This window comes from Thunnus albacares, chromosome 10, assembly GCF_914725855.1.
Source record: "Thunnus albacares chromosome 10, fThuAlb1.1, whole genome shotgun sequence".
NCBI lineage: Eukaryota > Metazoa > Chordata > Actinopteri > Scombriformes > Scombridae > Thunnus > Thunnus albacares.
Genome location: NC_058115.1, coordinates 3,139,911 through 3,161,146, shown reverse-complemented (window position 1 = coordinate 3,161,146; position 21,236 = coordinate 3,139,911).

Here is a 21,236-nt window from a genome sequence, read left to right as displayed (position 1 = left end):
CCCAAGGCAGCTGTGCTGGTGAACCATCATGCACTACAGGGTCATGAATTTGGAATAACTAAATGGAATTCAGCGTTTCCTGCTTTGACTTGTTTTGTCAAAATGTCTGTGTGAAAAAGCTCCCTATGAGTAAGAAGTAAACGAGTAAGAAGTCAATTTTGGAGCTTGTGGTTGGTATGAACATGACCTTATATTAGTATTAGCAACTATAGTAGTGATAGTGAACACCAACTTTGATACTTTGATGATGTTAATGGCCGTTGAAGGGCAGGCTCCTGCACCGTGCTGATGTTTCCTCTCCCTGTTTAAATTTTCCACCTCTGTAGGTCCTTCCAGCCACAAGGTCACAGTGTGTTTTTAATTGTGGTGCCCCTCAACCCCCCCCCCCCCCCCCCCCCCCCCCCCTCCCTCACTTCCCACCAACCCCCTCAGCCCACATGATGAACGACTGCACCTTGTGAAAAGGGCCCTCTCCAATAAACAAGCTTATCTCTCCTCTCTCTCTCCCGCCGCAGCCTGTGAATAATGAGCTCTGGGTATCACTGTTAATCACTATAATTGTTAATGTTAAGAGGGGGCCGGTTGCTAGTTGCCCGACGCCCCACGCCTTTATTGATTTCATTTTTTTACATTAAAACGCTGCGTGCCTTTGTCAGAGCGGTTGGTCACCCTCTCACCCTCCCCCCCCCCCACCCCCAGAGAGAAGCTAATTAGTTATTTAGTGGCCTGTGTGTGTGATGGTGTGTATGTGGAACGGCAGAGCACAGCTAAAGCCTGTTATCAGTAACCTGATAAAGGGAATTGGTTGTCCCACAGTAGCTGTGAGAGGCTATGGCTGATAGCAGCGTGGCTATTATAGAGAGGACAGACACAAGCACACACATACACATTCATACACACACATCTTTACACATACTGCCAGGAACATACACATGTAAATACACCAAAGCACATGAACACACATAAGAAATCCTCCTTAAAACACTTCAACACTGTTCACAGACAGCCAGGGGCATCAGACAAGGGGAACATGTAACCACCACTTTTAAAAATCATTGGATAAAGAGTCCATTGGATAAAAGATATTCTTCCTGAGATTCACCCATTTCAGATGCTACTATGCACTCAAACCAAAAGCTTCACCAGCAGCAGAGTATATTGAGGAATTCGATGCCTCTCAGACTGCAAACAGATTGCATCCTTTTCTTCAGGTTGAGAGACAATTCATAAATCTAACCACCTCCAACCTAGACTTTAACACAATAATCTGATTGGTTGAGGTTGTTGGGGGCTGTACAGTTTGCAGCTTGACATGAAGCTCGGAAGTCACAAACTGTGTAGAGTAATTCCTCTTTATCCTACTGTACTGTACTGTATGTAGGAGGTGTGATAAAATCAATTTTAAAAAATGTTTTTTATTACCTATATTTTATTTACAAGTAACAATGTACAAATGCAATATAATCCTGTAAAAGGGACACTAGAAAATAAAACATAAAAAGTGAGGCTGAAAAATATGGTGGCAAATTAATTTTTTAGTTATTTCTTAAGGTTTTGTATGCTGTGAACAATTTATTTATGTATTTTTTTAAAGTATTTACATGAAACAAAATTTGATGTTCAGTTGGACTAATATTACACAATATAACAAAGCATTTAATCATTCCAAATCTTAGCACTATTGTGCATTTTTTTAATCATTATTTGCTCAATGAGTTTGTCATTGATGTTTTTTCCTTTTGGATCAGACAGTGATGTCCTGATTAGACTTCACCGTGCACCTTCACTCCCTAAGTCTTAAGGCCTGGTTACAACAGAACCGCTCCAAAAGGATAGGATTGCTGTGATCAGTGGATCTGCTCACAGGTGTGAAGTAAATCAGCATAAAGTTTTCATGTTGAGTTCAACTGTGGAGAATTTTGACCCGCGAATTCTTGCCGTTCACCAAGAACTGTCTTGACAGTGCTGAGCTTGAAAGGGACAGAGAGCAGGAGAGTCCAGTTGCTTATTTGCTGTGTTGCACTGTTCACTTTTATTCAATCTCCTCTACTGGAGTAAAAACTTTTCCAAAAATGAGCAGTGGTTAGTGGACAGTTATGAGACAGGAGTTAATGGTACAAATAGTTTTGAACAAACTTTGTGAACTTATTTTCCCATTAGCGACCAAGCTAACAAGCTCATGAGTTTGCTAATGGACCATTTGCAAGCTTGTTAGTTGGGAGAGCTTTATTTTTTTTCCTCCTCAATAACTTTTATAGAATGAAATGGCGAACAGTGGTGATCAAAATGCCAGAGGGCAGTAAACAGAACAGTATCAGAAAAAAACTGAGCTATTGTGACTGAGTATAGCGCTATAGTTTGCCAGGCTAGCTAACAGTTAGCTCACCAGCTACAGCAATTCATCAACTAGTCCTGCGAGTAGTCACTACAACACCAACCCTCCACGATCAAACATTTGGCAGTGACGCATGGATTAATTTTGCTACCACTTTATGGTGTGACCAGGTCTTTAAAGAGGTGTCACGATTACTTTGTTCTTTTCCAAATTCAACCAAAACTGGATCAATTGAAGAAGAAAAACAGCAAGAGTTAAGCACAAAATAACTGTAATAGACTGAACATCACAATTTAAGGTGATGACAATATGTAAACATCTGAAGGCAGAATTTTCCTTTAAATGCAGCAGATGAAGAAGGAAATTCCTTCACATAATGTGATTTATAATGGAAGGCTGAGAAAGTGAAGCAAAGTTCACTTTACACTATAAAAACCCATTAAGATAAATTGAAAAGACCTTGATTCTTCACTGAAAGAAAGATAAAGATGGAACAATTTGGAAAATGTGTCTAAAATGACTCATTCTGACCTGAAGATGAAGTACATCATATGAAACGAACAGATTTTGGCACAGACACAAATTTAGACAACTGAATCATCGCAAGATGAGAAACATATAAAGATAAATGATGTGGAAAAGCTATAACATTTATTTGATTACAATAATCTTCTGCATTATTGTTAATTTAATTCATAGAGAATCTTTATCATGTGGCCCCAAATCCTCTTATCATTTTCTAACATTATAGTCATTGTACGTGTTGGAATTTGTTCCTTTTGTCCTTTTGTTTGTCTTCTTACTAAATTTGCATTCCTATGAACAAAAATGAACACATAGTTTTTAATTAGACTGCTATAATTCTGTACTCCCTGGTGTTTCAAGATTTCTCCTCATGGCTCCATATCCTCTGTCAATAAATGGTCTGCTGTACTGTATCTCAGTGGGTCATGATGCAGATGTGGAGACGGTAGACTGGTCCAGTCAGGAGGGTGTAGGCTAGCCAGCTCACTTTAACTTTTTGAGCCTGATCACACCCTTTCTTCTCAGTTGTAACTCTGTCAGATCAGAACACACAGACCACATACATATACTGTCACCACCATCACAACTTACTTATACTGTAGGTACTTGTATTTACTCTTTTCTCTTACTTTGTATATTTTAACCTAACATACCTTTCAGGAAAAGTCTGACTATGATAATCATGTCATGATCATTAGATTTAGACTGTGATTTTTGTTTATGCGTCCATGATTAACACAGTTCGAGCAGAAAGTGCTAGCAGCTAATGCAGCATGACATTTCTGCAGATTCACCAAAATGTCAAGAATCATAGGCAAAAAAACAGGGTTGCAGCTGGCTACAAGGCAAGTCCAGTTCAAGGTGCTTTACATAATGCATTAAAATGTTAAGAAAGAAAAAGAGCATAAAACATTGAAATGCAAATTTAAACAAATAAAAGCCTTAAAAGAAATACTAAAACTTAAGAACAGGGACATACATAAAGGATAAGTAAAGATCAAAGGGCAAGTTTGCTAATGAGGAGTACTTAAGGTTCAGTCAGAGGCAATGCAAAACATACTGTAAATGTTTTGAAGCTGGATTTAAATATGGTCAAAGGCAGAGCTAATATCTAATATCCTCTGAAAGTTTGTTGCAGCTCTGTGCTGCACAGTAACTAAATGCTGCTTTTCCATATTTAGTTTACATTCTGGGAACAATAAGCAGCCCTCTACCTGATGACCTGATAAGCTGAGGGGGCTCATAAGGTAAGAGACAGTCACAGATGTATTTGGTCCACAGACAAGCAGCAGAACTTCAAACTCTATTGTCTGACAAACTGGCAGTCTGTTCAGTTTTCTTGGTCTTTGATTGAACTCAGCAGCATCCTGAATGAGCTGAAGTTTCCTGAGAGTATACAGGCTACAGGTAAGTCAGCTAACTCATCTCCAAGCCTGAATGAAAATGGGCTCCATGGCAGAAGACCCAGGAAGACCCCACCTCTAAGAGGAAGACACATAAAAGCCAGACTGGACTTTGCCAAAATGTATGTTGACAAGCCACAGTCCTTCTGGGAGATTGTGCTTTGGACAAATGGAACAAAATTAGAGCTTTTTGGTAAATCACACCAACCCTATGTTTACAGAAGAAAAATGAAGCCTTCAAAGAAAAGAACACCATGGCTACTGTGAAACATGGAGGAGGCTCAGTGATGTTTTGGGGTTGCTTCGCTGCCTCAGGCACTGGGTGCCTTGAATCTGTGCAGGGCACAATGAAATCAGAAGACTATCAAGGCATTTTGGAGTGAAACATACAGCCCAGTGTCAGAAAGCTTCCAGCAGGATAATGACCCCAAACATACATCAAAAAACACCCAAGAGTGGATGAGAAGAAAACGTTGGACCGTTCTGAAGTGGCCTGCTATGAGTCCTGATCTGAATCCTGTGGAACATCAGTGGAAAGATCTGACACTTGCAGTCGGGAGACGACACCCATCAAACCTGAGAGAACTGCAGCAGTTTGCTCAAGAAGAGTGGGTCGAGCTACCAGTGAAGAAGTGTAGAAACCTTATTCAGAGTTACAGAAAGTGCTTGACTGCAGTTATTGCCTCCTAAGACTGTGTCACAAAATATTAAGTTAGGGATACCAATATTTATGGTCATGCCATTTTTATTTTTTTATTGTATTAAATAATATGTTGTAAGTTGTAAATCAAAAGCAAAGTTTCAGTTATATTCAATGTGAAATAAAGAATGATGGATACTATCTTCTGTCAGTTTCAACTTAATACAGAGAAAATTTAGTTTTTTTTAAAAAAGGTGAAAGGGTACCATGTCTGTATGTATATGTATATGCATGTGTATGTATGTGTGTGTGTGAGAGAGGGTTGTTAATTAAAGCTGTGTGTGTGAGCTGAAACGCTCCCTAAAGGGAACTTTAGTTTTTAGTGGAAACATTAACCTTTCAGATGACAGAGATCATGCAACCAGAGCTGCAACAATGACAGAATGATGATGACAGAAACACTGTGTTATTAGTGTGTGTGTGTGTGAGTGAGTGTGTGTTTGGTTAATTAGTGGCAGTAATCAGATGCTGCTCATTACATCCTCTCAACGCATCACTAGAGACTACAGATTTGTGTATGTTCATATGTGTATGTGTGTGTGTTGGCATGTGTAAGCTAGGATCACGGAATGTTGCCCTGCACCAGCTAACAGTGTTATGACAGAGGTACACACACACACACACACACACACACACACACACACACACACACACACACACACACACACACACACACACACACACACACAGGCACGCACGCACACACACACACACACACTAATGCCTCCACACTGCGATCACGACTCCAGATCTCTCATAATTAATTATCTTGCCCTGATCACAGGAGCACTCTAATTAGACAGACTCTTTCAATTACCTGCCAGGAATTAGTCTTCTCCATAATCCACCACACATTAACCACATCAACAGGAATTAGTGTGCGTTTAACGCAACACCAGTTACACCAATGGACAACTGTCTTTTTCAGAAAGCACTGCTTGTGAGTGAAATCAAATGTCATCTGTCATCTCCATAACACACCATGCTTAAATTATATCAACAGCAAACTGTAAGTCCAATAGATGATCGCAAAAAGAGGTTACTTTTTATTTTCTGCATTTGTGTCTGTATTTATAATACGAGAGTATAACATTAAAAAGAATAGTTTGTATTTTTCAACCTTGGAGACAGCCAGGCTAGCTGTCACCCATGGATGTATAATAACAGCTGGATGGGGTTCGGCCACTCAGACTTGCAGCCAATTTTTTCCCAGTGGCCACTCGGGGTATTGCAGTGAAAAATCCCCCTGTGGCCCAAAAAGCATTTTCCCCATAGACCACCATAATAAAAGAGACATCTGTAAAACAGGACAGGACACCTCAAACTACAAACCAGGTCAATTATGACTCTTTCTATTATGAATTTTTGATCCATGGAGGATTTATATTTGTAAAACTTTCCTTGAGCTGAGAAAAGCGATTTAAAAATCCATGACATCATCACAATGTAAAGTCTATGGACCGAGCGGGAACTCGCGGGTGGTTCCAACGGGGGATACATATTCAGTGGGCTGCACAACAGGGAAGCAAACCTGGAAGCTAGAAACGTTTTTTGGTGTATGCGCCAGCCGAGCAATTCTTATTGGACTGAGTAGGCGCCATTTTCGGTCTAGTACCCCCAGCTTCCAATCTTTATGCTAAGCTAGGTTAATCATGTTCTAGCTCCAGCTTTTTTAATGCAAAGACATGAGAGTGGGATTCATCTACCATTTTTGGTAAATGTGTTAGAGGTACTGCACACTAAAACGTGTTTTTTGAGCTGTAAACTAAATTAGATGACTGTACTGTAATGAAAAACATCAGTGCTGATGTTAATATTGATACTGACAACAAATTTCATGTGGTGAAAATGGCTCAACCTATCATCTGCTGTTAAAATCAGCCCTGAAAAGGTAGGGCCAGTACTGATGTAGAGTTGACCATTTGGGAGGTCTCTATATGTCATGAATTTTATGCAGATGCCCTTTTATGATTCATCCCTAATTATTTTCTTTTAAATCAATGTATGTCTTGTTTCTTTATAATCTATTATTGTTTGTATTTTCTGTTGTTCTTTTGAGCCATACTGTTCCCCTTCTTTGGTCCCTCCTCCTTTAAGTGTGTTTTGAGTGTCATTCAAATACAGTTGGACAGGACTTCACCTCTAATCCTTAGGGGGATTATTGGTTGAAAATCATGACAAATCCTCAAAAATGAAAGTTGATCCAAACACAATCAAATGTCAAGTCTTTTACAGTTTGTTAAACTTAAGGACAGGATCATCCCTCCCTCTCTCAGAGCTGTCTGCAGCTGAATCTGACTCATCTGATGGATAACTGCCAGTCACAGAGATGCTGAGGGGATACATCCAAACAGGAGGATTTAACCTGGGATTATCAAGATGGCAAGACATGGTTTGAATATGAGACAACTGCAATGCAGTCTACTGCAGTGTTAATTGTAATGGGAAGCCTTTTAAGAAAAAAAGCTAGCTCACTAAAAATCACTTCTGTTCAGTTTTTTTTTGTAAAAGACTAATGATTAAGCACTGCTACATGCTGTAACTCCTAGACATTCCCCAGTCAATGTATAGTATTGTAAATCATTTGTATTTTGTTTAGGTTTTCTATGCTAGGAAAATTAACTTAAAGAGACTTAAAGAAACTTGCTTGAGCTAGGTAATTCATCACAGTGATATTTTACACCAATTGCAATTAGATTGATTTAAAAACAAACAAACAACCATGGATGTGATAAAGAGTTTCACTTTAGTTTTCTTTAGACAATATTATTATATATTTTTTAACTTATTACATATTCTAATGAATGACGGTACACATGATGTTCTTTTGGTAAGTGGCTTCAGAACCAAAGTCTGAAAGCTGCTGGATAAGAACTTAGATTTCTGCTTGTTCCTCCAAAATCCTACAGACCATAAGTGGTTTGTAGAGAGCCCAGCAGGTATGAGGGGTACATTGTTTTGATAAATCATGCACACAAATAATTATTTGCATTTTGAGCTTGACAGTTAAATTTTGACCTTGAGGAAAGTTGATGACAAAAAGATCTCAGCAAAAGGTCTACTCACTCACCTGTTCTGTAGCTTTTGACTGCATTACATGATTGTTATCAACAGATTGAGTTTGCTCAGTTGACATGAAAATGTGGGAATGCAAACTTTCCATTATTCTTAGCAACTCTTGGACTTTTTCTTTAAGTTGGGCTAAAAGTTGGGTTTTATGGTTAATTCTTGATTCTGCTCATTTTGATTTTCTTTGTTCCCAAGATGAATTTTTCATACCATTAAATGGATCATTCTTTTGCATGACTCATGCCCCCAAATGAAGCATGTGTATGCTCTTTTTTTATCCCGATTCAAGCACTTACTGCAGCTAAAAGTCCACTTAGTCCCAGTCTATTCTGGTCCAGTCCAGTCAAGGCCAGTCTAGACCAATTCAGTCCAGGTGAGTCCAGTATAGAGCACTTCAGTTTATTGGGATCAGGATTCATAATGGGGTGTATTGGGGTTCAGTTCAGCCCACTTCCAACTGGTCCTGTCCACTTATTTTGAATATAATCTGGTGAGATCCAGTCCAACCCAGGAAAATCTAGTCCGGGTTCACACCAGTCCAGTCCAGTCCAGTTGACTCCAGTCCAGTGGATCCTGTGAAGGAAGTGATTTTAATTAAAGATAAGTTGCTCAGTGTGCGGCCGTACTGAGCCTGTTAATCTGAATCCAATAGGCTGGATGTAGCAGCTAGGAGGCCCTTGTAAAGCACAGGCTCTATTGAAGCCCACTGCATTTCATTTGGCTGGGAATCAATGCAGATTGACACCACTTAACATGCAAATGGTGCTCAGGTTAACCGGCGGCTTCCTGCCCACTGGCGGTGGTCCAACATCTACAGCTTAACTCTCCTTTTCACCTCCTCTTTCTCCTCTTCACACCTCCTCTCTCTTTATTAGTTTTCTTTCTTTTTGCCTCTGTAACCTCTTTTCTTCCCCTTTCTCTTGAAAGGTTTTCCCTGTCCACCTCCTTTTCTCATCTCCTGTCTCCTCATCCTTTTCCATCTGCTCTTCTGTCTCCTCTTCCTCCTCTCCCCACCTCTCCCCTATGCTCTCCCCTCCCTTCTTTCCATCACATTCCTCCCTGCTGTTGTAAAAATCATATTCAGGATATTCGTCCATTTAAAGATATGAGAAAATAAAAGACTATTGATTGCTTGATAAACTGCCACTGATGGCAACAAAATGTGAGTAAAGTCAGTATAACCCCTTGCTGAGGCTGTGTGTGTGTGTGTATATGTGTGTGTGTGTGTTAGCTGGAGGCACTATATGGGATATGCCGTGGATCAATAAAGTGTATTTGTGTGTGTCGGCCCTTAGCTATCCTTCCAATTACACATTTCCAGCAGCGCGGCCGAGCACAGCTCTTTGTTAACGCCTTAATGGATCAGCTCAGGGAAGTGTCCGCACACACACACACACACACACACACACACACACACACACACACAAATAGATACAGCTTTACAAGGTAAGCATTCTCAAATTGATTTGTTAAACAGCGTTTTGAGCCCCGGCGCTCTCTGCAACTGTGTAATTACTGTGAGAGCTGACGCTGTATCTGCGTGTGTGTGTGTGTGTGTGTGTCTGCATCAGAGGGTGTCTGTGGATAATTTCATGAAGCTGCTGTGTGTTTGTGTTACTAACAGTTTCCAGATGAAGGAAGCTCCATGTGTCTGATTATTGAAGAAGAGAGCGTTTCATTAGGAATTTACTATCACAACAGCAGACACATTACAGCCAGCAGCACCTCCACTGATCTCCTCCTTCTTCTCTCCTTTCATATCTAGTAAGAAACGTATAGTATGGAGGTTTATTCATGACAAATCTTCCAAAAGAGTGAAAAAAGATTCAACCTACAAGTCAAAAAAGAGCATGCAGGGACGGATTTGTAAGCAGGCAATTGCTTTTTTCTTCATCTCTTTTGGCAGATGCGTGACTCCAGTTCCCATCCTGATCAACCTCTGTGTGTTTGTGTATCCACCTCTCCTGTAGCTTCAGACTCTGCCATACCTCACCTGTCCACTAGATGCCATCATTAAGCTTTTCCATCTTTGTAGACTACCTCATCATATCATCTTCCAGCCCTTGTGCACAGGTGACAAGTTGAAGCACAAAAAGATGCTTCCACAGAGGAGGGGGCTGCTCTTACCTTACCTGAGAGGAAAGGCTCATTGTACATCATGTCAAAGTTATTTGGAGTGATCACAGTGAGTGGTCTCTTCCAGAACGATGGTGACCTCATCCACAGAGCGTGAGGGCTCACTGAACGGATTGATGAGTATGAAAATGATGTGATGTCATATGCTTTGGCCTTCACAGTCACCAGATCTCAACCCAACTGAACAGCTCAGATTTTGGAGCAACGTGTCTCCACCACCACCATCACAACACCAAATGAGGGAATGTGTTTTGGATGCTGTTCATCCCTCCAGTAGAGTTTTACACTTGAATCTATGACAAGGAGCACTAAAGCTGTCCTTGAGGGAGGCTCATGGTGGAGCAAAACCTTACTAAAAAACTAATAAATGTTGTTTTTGTCACGCCGGCTACCCAGCATTCTAATTTCTTGCTGGTGATTAACTCTACTGACTACCAGCTCTTTAGCAAAGGTAACGGTAGGCCTTTGAGGCTATAAATGCTTCAACCAAGTGCTTCAAGTTTGGGCTCAAATTAAGTTGTGTTCAGATACATTTAGGACATTTGAGATGGTACATCATTATTTTTGGCTGAGACTGTAAATAGTAAATGGACTGCATTTATATAGTGCTGCTCTAATTAAGCCATGCAAAGCTCTGGCCTGGACATCAGGAGCAAGAGTGTCTTGTTCAAGAGCAATAGATCATTATTTATTTCCACTGTTTAAATATTCTCATGCTCTAGACACCTATGCGCATGATTTGTGACATCACAACTAGTTTGGAGTGAATCCGGTCCAATATGGACCTTACACAACTATGCTAGGAAAACTTGAAACCACCAGTGCACATACACTGAGAACGCCCTTTTCTTTTCTTCTTCTATGCCTTCATTATTGTGACAGTGGAGAAATGAGAATTGACTTTTCAGTAAAGTAGGCAGTTAAACTTTTGAAATCAAAAATATTTGCATATTCATAGATTCTGGATTTTTCAGGGAGGGGGAAGATATACATTTAAGCATTTCTAATTGGGTAACAGTACTTGTGGGAAAACCTTATCAGACACAAATTATTATTCAAAGCATTTTAAACATATTTTTATATATGTTGTAAAACATGTCTGGAGGGTCCTGCCAGCTGATAGTCTCATATTTGGTAAAACCTGTGAAACAGGTTGACTTTCAGAATTCATTCTTGACCTTGGAAACAGCAGTTGACAAATCAATCTCACATTAAGGTCCATTTAGTAGCTTTTCTGGAACTTTTGATCAAATCACATGATCTTCAGCAGACTGAGCAGACTCCAGTTTATACACATGTCATGACTCCATTTGCCGCAAATCCAGCTCCAGAAAAGCTATTAAATTGAGCTTGATGTGAGATGTTTTTGCCAGCTATTAAAAAAAATATAAATATGTCCTCTTGTTTGTTTGATGAACTCTTGTCACACATGTGAAAGAAAAGTCTAAAACACACTTAACAAATAGGATATAGAAGTTGTTGCTTTTATGATTTTTAAACATGATTTTAGGAGAGAAGAGAGGAGAGGATGATCATGAAGAGTAGAGGAAGGAGGGCAAAGTTAAAGCAGAATGTTCTGATTCAAATCAGTGTGACAGAGTTTGTCTGCCCAATGTTGCATTCTTATCAGTGTGAAGGACTTTGTCCATCCAACCATGACACTTCCTCTCTCTCCACTCTTCTTCCTGCACTTTCTGCTCATTTATTCTTTTCCTCTCCAATCTCACTCCTTTTACTCACACTTCCTCTCAAATACTGTGTAGGATTACATCATTGTGTTGGTTCTTATATATCAGGCCAGTACTGTAGGATTATGTGACTGCTCAGGACAGCGGCTACAGTAAGAAAAAAGACTCTAATTAATTGTAATTAAGCGCTGTTAGTCCAGTGATTTTGTGGATGAATGTAACTGTTGAGTATGGTTTGTTTTAAATGAGGGGTCTCAAACTCATTGGGTTGACACAAAGCAAGCATCAGGTAGGAACATACACCTGATACCACTCTTGATACTTCATTTAAACTTCATTGAATCAAACCCCATTTTTAATACTATTTATTGTTGGAATGTTTTTCAGCAATGGTCACTTTATTATTCACATTTTGTAATTATCTTTTTACATCGTTAGTGGCAAAGTCCACCATTGGTCCAGCCCATCCTGGACCCATGCCTTCCTACAATGTGAGTTTGTTTGGCTGCACTATAAACATATAAATCAGCTGCTGTTCTACAACTTACAGTTACCACCAGTGACCATGGCTGTCACCAAATCAACCAGGACAGAAATCTTAAGGATTACAACTTAAAAGTAAATTTAAAAATAATATGCCAGCTTTTTTAAGTTTCTTTAGTATATAATTAGTAACAGTGATTTTGATATACATTATTATTTCACCTCAAAAATATGTCTAATGTGTCTCTTGTCCTCTTACAGCAGATCTCACACAAGCTGAAAGAGAGTTACTCATATTACTTCAGATATTACTTCATCCACAGTGGAGTACATCCCTAAGATCACTGCCTGCCTGTAGCCAGCCAGTGTCTTGCTCAAGGACACTTCAGCAGGGTGTCAACGCTGACTCCTCCCTCCTTTCCTTGCTGCACCAATAGGACGTCCTCCCACCTCCCACCAATCACTCTACTTATTTCCCCATCATACTAGTCTTTCTCTCAACACGGAAGAGGCAGAAAAGTTTGTGAGTCAGTCACATTCCTTCACCTACAAAAAGCAGCCACAACACTGATCAGCCGCACAGATACAGTGCACACCCTGGAGGATGATCCTGTGTGTGTGTGACTGTATGTATGATGTATGTATAGACTATATACTGTATGTGTGTATTATGAATGGGTTTATGTCTGCGTTATGTATGTTTTTGCCTGTGTGCCAATGTTTTTATCTGACCTGCTGCATGTGCCAGTGTAAACATACATACATGTGTGTGTGTGTTTGTGTGTTAAGACTCGGGGAAAGACAGCAGTCTAAAGGATGAAATTGAAGAGATTAGCATGGTCTGCTCTGTTTTTGATTAGTTCTGACTGGAAATCTGCCCGAGCCACAAGGGGCCCCTCAGCAGCCTGCGCTCTCCCTCTGCTTCTCTCTCTGCGTGTGTGTGTGTGTGTGTGTGTGTGTGTGTGTGTGTCTCACCTCTCGTGGCGTTTCGCGCTACGCCAGAAATTGAATTGATATTTTGTAAACCTGATTTGTGGATAACGCGATGTGACAGCGACAAATGCCTGGCTGAGAATGGTTTTCAAAGCCAGTCCAAATGAAAGTTATTACAGGGTAAATGCGCATTTCTTTGTCTCGGCGGCAGCAGCAGCCCCTCCTGGCTCTGTGTATGAGTTTATATGGGTTGAATATGGATCCATTTCCTGGGTAATTGAATTGATACTGTCATGCACGGGGGCAGTGCCACATTGCTCTGCAGGGCGGATGGACTGTCTGATTGAATTGGATAGGGGAGAAAAAAAGCGTCCCCGTGCATGTGTGTATGGGTGAGTGTGTGTGTGTGTGTGTGTGTGATTGTGTGTGTGTGTGTAAGGGGTTGTCAGTGAGCAGTCATAAGATAGACACACCTCAATGTTCTCCTGATTACTGCCGTACAGCCAATTGTCTCTCCAATAATCTGCCGCCACAACCCCCTGACACACACACACACACGCATGCTCGTGCACACACACACACACACACACACATGCGGGAGGATACGGGTCAGGCAGCACAGAAGCCATTTCCAATTCCAGGGTAGGCGAGCGCGCCGCAGATCTGCTACATATTAATTTTGTCCCGGCTGAGATTTGCTCCCATTCAGTTAGAGCCGATTGATGAGAGAGCAGAGAGGATCGGACGGCTGCTCATTCGCTCTCCTCACCTCTGATTAGAAACACTGCCGCTGTCACTGCGCTATTAGGGCGGAGGGAGGGAGAGAGAAGGGGGAGAGAGAGAGGGGCGTGAGGGGAGAGAGGGAGGGAGAGATGGAAAGAGATAAGAGAGGGACAGTGAAAAGGGAAGGAAAGAAGAATAGATAAAAGGGAGAAAACAGGTAAGAAATACGGAGGGAGAAAAGGGAAGGGGGTGAAAGAGGACAGTGAGGAAGAGAAGATGGGGGGACATGTGGTGGGAGAGGTAAGGGGGGGATGAAGGAAAGGTGATGTTGGGGTATGGAGAAAAAGAGAGAGGGAAGGAGTAAGGAGCAAAAGAGGAAGGGGGAGAGAAAAGAGGTATAAGTAGCGAGGGATGGAGGGAGTGGAAGGGAGTGATGTTAAGAGTAAAGGATAGAGGGATGGAGGAAGAGAAACAAAGGGGGAGCATGGAGGGGTAAAAGGAGAGAAGGAAAGATGAGAAAGAGGGCGAGAGATGGAGGATGAGGACAGAAAAGAGGTAAGGAGTGAGGGATGAGAGAGAGGGAAAGACAGAAACAGATTGAGATGAGAGTGTGGAGAGAGGGAGATAGAAAGAAAAACATACATGGCAGGGGGAGAGGGAGTGTAGTGGGAGAGAGGAAGGATGGGGGGAGGTATAGAGTGAGGGATGAGAGAGGGAGAGATGGGAGTAGGGAGAATGAGAGGGGGCAAGGGAGGGACAGGTGGAAAGAGGGGAAGATGAGCTTGTGGGAGGAGAGGGACGGAAGAAAAGAGGTGAGGAGTGAGGAATGGAGTGAGAGAAAGGGTATGAGGGAGAAGGAAGGAGTGAGGGATGAAAGGTGTAAGAGAGGGACAGAAGTGGAGTATCGAGTGGAAGAAAGAGGGAATGGAGGGGTGAAAAGAGAAAAACGGATGAGGAGGGAAGAGAAGGGTGAAGGAAGAATGGAAGGAGAGGGCGAGATGAGGATGTGGTGGGTGAGAGGAAGGGGTGGTGAAAAGAGAGGAGTGAAGAGAAAGAGAAAGGGAGGGAGGATGAGTTGTAGGGGTGAAGGAAATTAAGTAAGAGCAGCTGAAAAAAATCCAAGCAAACCAAAATGCATCACTAAAAGCCAGGAGAGGACGTTCTCTCCTCTCATTGGTCAGATGTGTGTGGGGCGAGAGCGAGAACGTCAACACGGGAAGAAGGTTCTGAAGAAGCTTCTATCTGCCCAAATATCAAGAAGGCTACTTACTACACTGTGCTCATCCAGGTCAGACCTCCATTCATTCTCCAGCTAGCTGATAGCAATTGATGATTTCAGTCGTCTGCATCCCAGAATTCAAAGTGCAATTAGCTACGGGAGCCTTTTAGCTCAAACTCACAGAGTCCCCCGGGAGGGAAAACCAGCCAGAGTCTGATTCAACTGGACCAAACAACGCAGGTTTGTATTAATGTCAAAAAAAATGTACGGATCGTACCAAACGAACAAAATACAGAAACCTCATTTTCATTGATGTGATCACTCTGCTTTTCTGACTATAGTTGTTCTGTATCAGCCAGCAAGGCATCAGTTAGTTTTGTGACATCATTCTGATTAATATCAAGTTGTGATGTCACATTTTAACATTATAGTGAATCTGCTTCACTGAGTTCCATGTTGTGTTTCTTTTCTCAACACGACAAAAGTCAAAAACACAATTTGATGCTTTTGAATCAAGATTGCAAATGTCTTATTTGTCTTATTTCTGTGATTTTAAACTGGATTTACTGATGCTCATCCTTAGCAGATCACAGGGAGACGGGCATCTTTGTAAGAGTGTAGGTTCCACAGATTTTTACAGTGTGTGTATGATATATGTGTCTTCTGGTTTGACAGAGTTATGATTTTGAGATTAAGTGGTACAAATTTTAACTAAATTGCATCTCTCAAGTGTAAAGGATTAATCCAAACAAAAGCTTAAATGTAAAAATGACGATTAGTGGATTTTGGGAGAGATACATGCTGGAATTATTCTTTGGCAAACCACCAACACTAGCAGATGTATAACCTGCTGTTCAGGATTAAATAATTCCAGCAGCTAACTTCCCATAAAAACAAATCATACATTCAAATCATATTAGAAAAAAAAGCCCAAAATGTTCATCTATTCCTCTAAAGCTGACAGTGTCAGAGCCATATTTTTTTGATTTTTTTTTTTTTTTATCTACATCTACCTTCAGGCAGACAGACGAGCCATTTAAACCTCTCATCTGTAGCCACCTCTTAAATTCTCATTTCTTTTCCAAACCCTTGTCTTTCACGCTGATGTCACCACCGTCACCTGAAAGCATTTTATGAGAGCTATTTAGCTTCCATGCTAGAAAGCTTTTGATCTGATATAGACTGCTCACCATGAGACATATTTGGACTTTATGGATTTAGCCAACCTTTAACTAATCAAGGTAGGTAATAAATACAGATATGGATGGTTTGTGTTACTTTAAAAGACCATATGACCCAACACATTGTTTAACTGATTTAAAACATCAGTCTATCCAAGAACTTTATATGTGGCCTCTGTTAGAGACAGACAGACAGAAAAGGTTCATTAATATTAACACTGGCATCAAACCAGGCCTTTCCCTGCAGATGCAGTCAGCATTGTCCTAAACTTCAACACACCATTAACTCTTATCAGCTAAATGCCCTCAGCTTTAACTTAAACAGTCCTCTCCATCTAACAGTCTCTTTAACTTTAGGCCTTAATTGTGTCCATAGCAGCTAATCGGGTGGCTGTAATAAGAGCTTGTGTATGGTCAAAATGGCCAACCACCATCTAATGGTATATTAACGATGGTTATCATTGAGCTCTTTCCATTTTCTAGCTCCGCCTTTTTCATCTCTCTCTTTAATTTCTCTGAACTCTCAGTCTGTCTTCACCTCTCTCTCTCTCTCTTTTTCTCTCTCAGTCATTAAAGAGTTGCCCATTAACACAGTCCTTAGGTAGACTTATTAAGTTCACTTAACAGTTAATGCTCCATTCAGAGGATATTACCATTTAAAGGTCCGATTTGCTCTGTAATGTCTGATCATGGCAAAGACATCATTAGCCAGCGAAATCAGCTACATTTAGACTCCAACTAATACAGAAGTTTAGGATTCCAGACATCTGTTGCTGAAGGGCTAAATTATTGAGTAGCCATGTATTTAACGAAATGCAAGAAAACTCACATTTACTTCACTTCTGTCTTCAGCATTCATCTAGTTTCTTATACAAACTTCTGTTACCTTTGGTGTCTGAGGCAGCCATGCAGTTGGTTTCAGTGCAAGGTGTTGTCTACCTTGATGACGTTTTGGAGGTCTAAGGTTTTCAAAGTCACAAACATGGCCCAACCTATTCCCTACACACACACTACTTCCGCCTTTGCTACTTAGGGAGAGAACGATAACTCTCTTGTCTGGAACAGATAACCAGTGCTGTTGTTCTTCTGACGAGAAAAGTTGAGGAATAATGATACCATTTCATACATACATGTTTGAGTTTTCAACACCAGTCCAATCACTTGTGACCATCTTAAAGGGGATGATTAAAACCAAAGCTTTTGGGCTTGATAGCAGTACCACCATCCACAGACACAGGTTTAAGCTGTTGTCTCCGCATGCGGTCTAATTACAAATCACTTCTGGCTCAGTTAGACAAGTGGGTCACTAACCTGGATGACTGAGGCAACATTTCTTTTACTAAAAACTCTGAAAACAATCAGGCTGCTATTTGTTAAGTAAGATAAGAACAGGAACACAGGAGAGAACTTCAAGACACAGCCACATGTACAGTATGTTACACTGTATGTTACTGTATGCCAATCAAAAATGATGCTCTCAGTCATATATTGAGCTAATTAGTTTGCAGCAACAGAGCTCATAGAGGGAAGAGACCATCACTATGGGGTAATAATATTCCAGGTCATGGTGGCTACCCCTGCTGTGAGGGTACAAATGCATACAAGCATGGTACACATGCCTTTTTCCATGGCAAAAGTGTGGAAAAAATACTTAAGTCTCCTTGTCAGTTTCGAAACTCTCCTTGGTGGCTGAAAAAACCTCTACAGAGAACTGAAAACCCTCCTTTTTTGACTTGTGTGCTATCTTATACTGGAAACATGCTACTCTGTGATGCGAGTGAACTTGCACAGGGGTTGCTTGGAGACGTTTGCATGGGTGTTTCTTTTATACTTGTATATAACAGGTTTACATTGGTTTTCGTCTCAGTTTTGGACCCACCTGTCAGGGATTGAATCAACCTATCAACTTGCTTGATGTGCAGGTCAACATGATACGTTACTGACACAATTTTCTGCTTATATGTCCACAGAAATGTTTATCTTCAGAGAAGCATCATTTAAGCTTTACTTGGCTCCAGTGCCCTCATTTTCATATCACATCTATATGGATAAGGGCGTTTTCAAATAGTTGGTTTGCTTTGTCAGTGGATGCAGCTTCATTTGCTGGAATTAAACCATGCGGTTCAATTTTGGGATGGAAATACTACTTGAAATGACCTTTCCTTTCAACTGAGTTTTAGGGCTTTTAAGAGCCAGTGTTGAAATTTTAGTAGTTGCAGCTGATATCCAAAAATGTATTCAGCATTTTATAACATCTCCATTTTTATGCAACAACAAACAGAAAGAATGAATTTAAGGCATAGAGGTTCACTAAAACTCTCTTATGGAATAAATCAATGTGAATATTAATCTTGCGGCTGGAAGTTAGAATAGCCCTAATAAAGGATAACACCTTCCAATACAACACAAGTATATTATTGATCAATTCTATAAGATATGAAATCAATCAAACTGCATCATATCCCCTCCACCTTCCTCTTCTCCTCCCCCCTCCTCACCTCCCAGCAGTTCTCCCATGGATCACAGCATAATTAAAAAAAACAGCCAACAGATCCAATTTAAGATTACTGTCTATGAAGAATGTGTGCAGTAGCTGCTATAGCCCCCCACCCCTCCCTCCATGTTCACTCTCTTAGTAACACCAACAGAATGCCTATTATACAATCTGTGATCAGTGATAATAAACCTGGAGGAAATCGAACACACCGCCACTGAACAGACTATCTAGTGTTTAAGGCTTGAAGTGGAGTTAAACCAGCACACAGGGCTACAATTTTGCTGGAAATAAGAATGGTATCTGGTCCATGGCTGTTTTGATTCTCTTATGATTGATTTTATATTTCTTGTATTGGTGTTAGAAAACCTCTTTAGTCATTATAATGACATTATGAACTGCAATTATCATCCTCATTCCCAGCAACAGCAGCCAGCTGTTTTCAGTCGAAAAGCTGTGAAGAACCCAGAGTACACATAACAACACAGGGCCCAGGTGTAGGTATTTAACACTGCTCATTGCATCAGTCCTATCTCTTACATGGTAATAAACTTTTTCTTCCATTCCATTTTTTTTCCAATCAAGTGTTTTTTTTTGTTTTTGTTTTTTCCCCTCATCCCAAGTCCCATCTTTTACAGCACTGTGCCTCAAAGAAAGAAGATGATATTTATGAAACTTATGACAGAACCTAAGTGTTGACAGTATGACATTTATTAAATGTGCTGCTCCATCTAGAAATAATGTGTTGATGATGATATTAAAAAAAATCCTGCTAAACTTAAGCCCCCTTCCACTCTAAAATATGTTTTTCTTCTTGTTCCTTCAGCTGGATGTTTGAGCTTCACTGTTCAGAATGATGTATGTGCAGAATTTGTTTTCATAGTCATCTGCTGAAAGAAGAAAATTTCTCTGAGCTAATTGAAAATCAGATTTTAAGTGGTGGGCCTACAAGCAGGATTTGTGACATCACAACTAGTTTGGAGCCAGTCATGGTCCAATATACAACTTACAACTGTAGAAACTTGAAGCCTCCAGTGCACAAACACTGAGAAGAACTTTTTAAATGAACAATAGGTTCTGGGTTTTCCATTGAGGGGGACAGAATAGATGTCATTTTAAGAATTTTAACAAGGTAGTTGAACTTTTGTGGAAAAACTATGTCAGACACAAATTATTATTCAAGGCAGAGTATTTTTATATGTCTTAAACATGTCTGGAGGCTTGTGTTGTACAAACTGGGCAGTCAGTAGTATTTTATAATTGGCTTTTCTAAGTATAGCACTGACCAGTCAAGTCATATGTATTGGATGTCTGCTGTTAATAATATGCTGTTAATCTGATGTTGGCCCTCACACGTCTACAGCAGTATAATCCTGCCTGTACTGCTTCAAATTGCCTATAAATATGTTCATAACAAAATCAGTCTTTCATTCTCTTTGTCAGTCTTTGTATCTATTAATATATTTCAAAATAAAATATCTTCAACAAAGTGAAATAGCGGAGTAACAAAATAAAGTGCAGAGATGGAGTTTTAACCTGGCAAATGACTCAGATTGAAGACACTACTGAGTATGAAGGACTCCATGGTGACTACATCGGCCCTCACACACACACACGCTCACTCACACACTGTAAATGCTTCATTTGATCAATCAATCCTGCAGTACAGTAACAGAATGTTGGCCCAATGGACTGAAGACACCGCTATATCTGTCCAGTCCTTGGACTCTGTCAAACAACTCTGCAATCACTTCAGTTCATTTGAAAACTCGACTTTCTTTCACTGAAGCAGCTTCACACTTAGAAAAACTCCTTCTGTATTGCTGCACTAGCTCCATTTCACTTCTGTAAAAAAAAAAAAAAAACTCTGCCTCCACTTCAAAAACTCTACTTCAATCAGCACAGAATAATACAAAGGGCTCTCAGATTACAGAGGGCCTGCTGTACTTTAAATCCTGTAATACAGGCTGAAATGAAATCCATTTTTTGCTCCGATGATCTTTCTAGGCAATGTTCAACATGGTCAGAGAGAGAGAGAAATGGCCATCTGTCTGCCACTGGTACCGTGCCACCCACAACTACCCCACACACACACACACACACACACACACACACATGACCCTGGCTGAAAAAATGAGCTGCTAAAAAACCCCGGAGAGAGGAATGAGATGCCGTTTTTCCATTTGTAGCAGCATGATAGCACAAAGGAAAGAGACAAAACATTATTTGAAGATAGAAGATACACACACCCTGATAAGGGAGAGAGGAAGAGTGTGTGTGTGTGTGTGTGTGTGTGCGTGTGTGTCTGCGAGTGTGTGACTATTTCATCTTCCATGGTAACTTAAAT